The sequence below is a fragment of the Octopus bimaculoides genome, chromosome 8 (genome assembly GCF_001194135.2).
Source record: "Octopus bimaculoides isolate UCB-OBI-ISO-001 chromosome 8, ASM119413v2, whole genome shotgun sequence".
NCBI lineage: Eukaryota > Metazoa > Mollusca > Cephalopoda > Octopoda > Octopodidae > Octopus > Octopus bimaculoides.
The window spans coordinates 48,387,542-48,393,767 of NC_068988.1; the positions used below are offsets into that span (position 1 = coordinate 48,387,542).

Consider the following 6,226-nt stretch of genomic DNA (forward strand, 5'->3'; position numbering starts at 1 on the left):
TTTTAATCAACGCGTAGACACTGAACAACATATATATAAAGGATAAAAATCTTTTCTTCCTTAAAAATTTGTCGGCCGCCAAACAACTCCATGCTTGAGGATTCAGTCTCTTTGTTTAGCATCATGGGTGAATGTCATGTACTACTATAGCTCCGGGTTATAGTAGATGGTGTTGCTTTCTTCGGCTAAACTCTTCAAGGTGATTCTGGAGGAAGATGGGTGCATTTGCCTGTTTGTGTTTGCTACATCAGCAAACCTTTTGCTTTTATTTTTGTTTTTGTTGTCGTCGTCGTTGATGTTGTTGTTGTTACTGATGCTGTTGTTGTTGTTGGTGGTGGTGATGGTGATGGTGGTAGATTTGTAGCCACTTCCACTGTTGCTACTCTCACTAATATTTTTACCTTTATTTCCTTCCACTCTGCTTTCAATTATAGCATTATTTTTCCCGCTAATTCGTAGCATTGTCTCTGTTACTACTGTCACTGCCACTGCTTCTGTTGCTGCTGTTGCTGTGTCTCACGTTGCTGCTGCTACCACTCCTTCTACTACTACTGCTGCTGCTGCTGCTGCCACTGCTGCTGTTGGTGGACTTTGCTGAGGTGGACTTTGTACTTTTCTCCCTGTGCTTTCTCCTCCCATTTTCATATATTGATGCCACTAAAAGAAGGAAGTGGAGGTAAATTCTCATCAGTCACTGGACCTGCGGAATGGGTAGTTTTTTCTTAACTCTTTCAAGGTGGGCTCCGCCATCTTGTTGGATTATATATGATTAAACGCCCACCGAACTGATTTGGGGAGCCAAATATAGCCCCGTAAAGGGCCAAACAAACACCGAAACTCAATGACAGGTTCCTGGTATTTCTATTAATAACTTGGAACAAATGTAAAAGGACTTACTTGGAGCGTTCGAAACACGTCCGAGGTACTTTGCAGCAAATATAATAATAATAATAATAATAATAATGATGATGATGATGATAATAATAATAGTAATAATAATTATATCATTATTAATATTAAACTTTAAATTTAGTCAGCATGTTGCAGAATTCTATTTGTGCAAATATTTTTTTCTTTTTCAAATCTTTCTGTAAAATGAATTTTTGTGCGCATGGAATTTGCTAATTTTGATCCAACATTTGTCTCATGGTTTATATAACCGTATTTCTGTTTTAATCAGGCCTGGATCAAACTGCTGTGCCCAACACCACCATCACCACTCTTTCACAACAATTATTGTAAAGAAGGATATTAAATATAAATTAGGAATTTTAATGAAATAAACTTATCGAAACTCCTCTAGGCTTAGATGTATTTAGAAATATTCAGGAAAGAAAACTTATTGAATCTTTATAAATTTGGATGAAAGAAAAACAAAATTTTGAAGTTAATGAAAATCCAATACATTTTCCTTTGATGAAGTTCCTAAAAATATTTTCCTGTTCTCCGTTTAAATGCACTTTTGTTGGCGAGGAGGTTTGCAGGTTCGCCTGCTTTAATTTAATTCTAGTATGCTTTCCTTTTCTGAAGTTAAACATATTAGTAAGATTTTATTCTATACTACTTCGCTTAGTTGTTCCATCAAATAAAATATCAGTGAACAATTCTTGTATTATATGATGCAATTTGGAAATAAATTCATTAAATTCTGTTCAAACGTTATTATTAATAATGTTGCATAAAATGATTAAATTAATATTTATTTAATTACAAAACTAGATAAATTATAAGTACTTCAATTGAAAACAAGGAAATTTTTACATTAACACTCATGTAGGTCACATTGTTACTGTTTTAACTTCAGTTTTTGGAAATGTACCAACAGTTTGTAGCTTTTGTATAGATGAATAGACCTGCCATCCATTTTATAGCTTTTACTTGTAATTAGAATATCTCAATGACAATCATTCACTTAAACATTACCTCAACTTTTAAGTTCAATTATTAGGTGGAACTTATATCTATGCGCACATATACCAACCACCCAAGATGCCAGAGATATTTTCTTCATGCCCATCAACATTTCAAGGCAGCATAAATTTTAATTTTAAAGTATGAATACTAGCGTTCGAGCATAGTTTAAAATCTATTTGCATTTAAGAATTTTTTTTTTTTTTGCAAAAATATTTGATATTACAAAACTACGATATTTTATTCATAAGATAATAACTTGATCGTCTCTTAACATGAAGCTGCAATATATGATTATGGGGAATTCGAAACTTGACCGTTCTATTTCATTTCAGAATGCCTTTTTTCTAATAATCATACAACCGATTTGTAAAACCAACAAAAACGAATGTTACATTGACCAAGCGAAACCTGAACATTTTACTTCTGAAAATATTGTGTTACATATGCTGCTATTTTATGTAAATGTTGCCTCGCACAAATGGCAGCTCTGCCTCCACTTTAAGTTGATTTTGTTGAACTCTTTATGAAAGTTATGATCTATATTAAGAAAGAAAAACTCAAATTAGTCGAACTAGATTTAATATGAGCTCAAACCAAGCGAGTACATGAGCAAGTGCTTTAAAACGGAGCAAACAATGCTTGGATAACTGGAGTCGCAGTAAATAACGTAACTGAAGATGAAACTTAGCAAGTATGAGATTAGAAACTATAAACGCATTGAAAAAAATAACAGTCAGGACCCATAGAATGAAGGTTATAAAGATGATATCCCACTTTTTGATGAACATATAAAAGAAATAAATGCCCAGCTGCCAAAATTCCAAAATAATCAGAAAAATGAATACAAGATTAAAACGTAAAATACAGCAATGAAAGAAATACTATAAGAAGGTGAAATTGATCTAACAACCATCAATAGCTTTATATGCTTTATGACAAAAACTTTGATAAAAACAAAATCAGATTTGAAGAATAAGAATATCTAACATGTAACAAACGGCTAAAGTGAAAAGTCAAAATGCGAACAGAAAATCTGAGAGCAGAATTTCTCATTGTGGATCAGCTTTGGAAACAAATAAATGTCAAAAGCAAGAAAACTTAATAGAAATAAAAGAGATCAGATGAAAATGCTTCAGTACCATGAAGGAGACCCTGAAACACCGGATACGACACAGAACACAAAGGATTACACGATATGAAAAAACTAAGTTTCAAAGACAAAATATTTTTTAATCACAAAGAAATTTTACGGAGAAATGGAGAACTTAGCAATAGTGATACTGTATCCACCTTATATGATTGAAGTTTACGAACTTTGGAAGAATATCTGAAGTACCTCCAAAGAGTATGAGAAAATTAAATCAAAAGGGAGAATGAAAGGACGAAAGATGTGGAACAACAACAAAGGGTGAAGTGGTAGAGCGGACTATAATATACAATGTACCAATTGCGGAAAACACGAGAAACCGTGGCGCCGAAGAACTATAAACCTGTTATATGTCTTACTGCGACTTAGAAAATTCTGATTTCAATACTTATTGAAAAATGTACAATTTTCCTGAGGAAATCACGATCATTCTACAAGAAAGAAGAGAACGGAAATGGAATTCCAGTGTATATAGGACCGATTGTTGAATAGCGGAGTAACACATGCAAAAATAAAAATTTAAGTAAAGTAAGATGTGACTCCTGAAAAAATTCCGACAATATTCCTTTTGAGTAGATATTGAAAGCCTTAGAGGCATACGAGATGCATTCTAGAAATTTTGAGACCTTTTAGAAGAGGCAGTTTGAACTGTCTTAGACTACTGGAATTTTAATATATCATAACTATACATCTAACAGTCTGATATGCTAACTGTTTTACTATCACATTAGACACACTACTAAATACTATATTTATCACAGCTAACTACTTCGCGGAATGCAGTCAGGATGTGAAGGCAATTTAGAAACTTGATATGCGATAAAGTTTTGTGTTAGACTGAGCAAAATGCTACAGAAACTTACAAAATGCTCCAAACTGTTTATCGATTAACTTGCATGAGCCGACCATCTGTTTTTGATTGGCACAAGAGATTCAAGGACGGTAGGGAGGAAGTGAAAATTAATGAGAGATGCGGGAGATAGAGAGATGCCAGAATGTCAGAGGTGATTGAGAAAATTAGCAATTTTCTGGTTTTCTGCTTGAAGACCGTCGTGTGTCTATAAAGGCAAAAAGCATCGTGTATAGAGTTAGTCGGGAAACTGTACACAATTATTCATGATGATCTGGACATGAGAGAAATTTGTACAAAGTTTGCTCCCAGGGTGGTCAGTAATGATCAAAAGGAAATACGCGTAGGTGACAGTAGGGAGATTGTTAAACACATGGTTGAATTCAGCACCTTCTATCCAAGAGCACTTGAATCCCTGGTGATCAATGAGGAGAGCTAGATCTACTTTTGTAAACAAGAAACCAAAATAAAGAGGGCCCAGTGAAAGCATTATGGCTTCCCAGAGAGAAGAACGCCAAGTAGAGCATGTCTACCGGAAGCTCATGATGACTCCTTATTTCGACGGCAAGGGTATCATCTATGTCCCTCTGACCAGGCAGTCGGCAAAGGGTACTTTGTTGAGGCTTTGAGAGAGTAAAAGAAGCTTAGTGGTAATCGTTTTGAAGACATTAAAATGAAGGAAACTCTGACAAAAGTTCTGGACACCTTTATTTTGGATGACTTCTACATTAGTGGCCCCGAAAGGAAGAAAGGCAAGGTTGACCTTGGTAGGATTTGAACTAAGAAATTAAAGAGTCGAAAGAAATATCACTAAGCATTTTTTTCCAGGCGGTAACGATTCTTCTAGTAGAGAACACATTAAATACTCCTTGAATATGCGCAGAGGCCATGCTAATCTTTTCTGTAGCTTTCCAATTTGATTTTATGCATTACTAATCATACTGGAACAGCAGTAGCGGCTGGGCAGATTTTCGGTATCTCCATCAAATCGGCAGCTGAAGAAATAGATATACAAACTCACCTCAGCCGTCAAAATGAAAATTTGTCCAAAAGAAAACCTCAAAATCTTCAAAATCTGCTCTCTTTCATTACAAGAAAACTGTTAAGCACCTCAGACTATCTAACTAGAGAAATGGTTTTAGAAATTCAGAATCTACCGTTTTCTGTTAATTCATAATTTCTTCTGGCTACTCGAACACAAGCACCTGTTCTCTTTCATCACGAAGGAAATTTTGAGACACTCCAGGCAGCATTTGTTTCGCTGCATAATTCAAAATGCAAAACAATTTCAAAATTCAAAACACTTTTCTAGAACTTAAAACATCTACAAAAGCTGAACAGTTGAAATCATAACAAACCACACAGTTACCAAAGCTGTAAACGGCAGCCAATATTTTAACAAAACTTAGAAAACTATTAAATTCCTCCAAACCTATTTATACCACTGTAAAAAACAAACATGAAACGATGTAAACGCAGCTATGATGTATTTATTTATTTATTTCTCTATCCGTGATGACAAATACAAACAGTAATCGGTAGAACAAGTTAGTCAATTCTTTTTCATGATTCACTGTAAAACCGTTAAACGCCACCAACAGCACTTTATACTATCACAAAACATACCTATTAAATATTGTAAATACAGCAATGATGCACTGATGCATATATTTATTTTATTTATCTATTCGGGAAGACGAATAGAAACAGCAAGTGAAAAGAATTAGCCTGTTTGTCTTCATGGCTCGTTTCTACTAGCAAATCTAACAACACTTCTAAATAGTGAAAACAGTAAACAACAGTGATTCCTGTAGCTTCTGTTACATATTTTGATCTTCTTTTGACCTTGCAAGTCAGCTCAGCCAGTTGTATAAAAAAATCAAACGACAAAAACAGATTCTAAATTTTAGTCCCTTTTCTCCAATAACATAATCTCTTTTTTGCTCCGGCATATTTCTACTGAATCTATTAATGGCATCTAGACACCCCTGCCTATCTGTCAGTCTCTCTGTCTGTTTGTTTCCTGTCTGTTTCTCCCGCTCTTCATCTGTCTCCTTTTATCTACCTATGACCGTTGTGATCCCAATATATAGGTGCTGCCGTCTACAAATATCTAATAATGACACCAGCAAGAAATCTTGTTAGCATATGACCTTCAGTTAATAGACCCAATTATAACTACACCCATATATAGATATACAGGCTTACAAATGGCACTACTAAAGTCAAATAGAAAAGCACTTTATGCAACTGAGACGCATGTAATTGAATCGTGTATCATGATGCTTGAAATCCGTATAAAATTATAAAATATT

At 34.5% G+C, this 6,226-nt stretch overlaps 1 pseudogene; it reads right to left on the minus strand.

The window, feature by feature from the left end:
• Positions 1-4,762: 4,762 nt before the first annotated feature.
• LOC128248635 (U6 spliceosomal RNA) lies at positions 4,763-4,853 on the minus strand (annotated as a pseudogene).
• Positions 4,854-6,226: the final 1,373 nt, after the last annotated feature.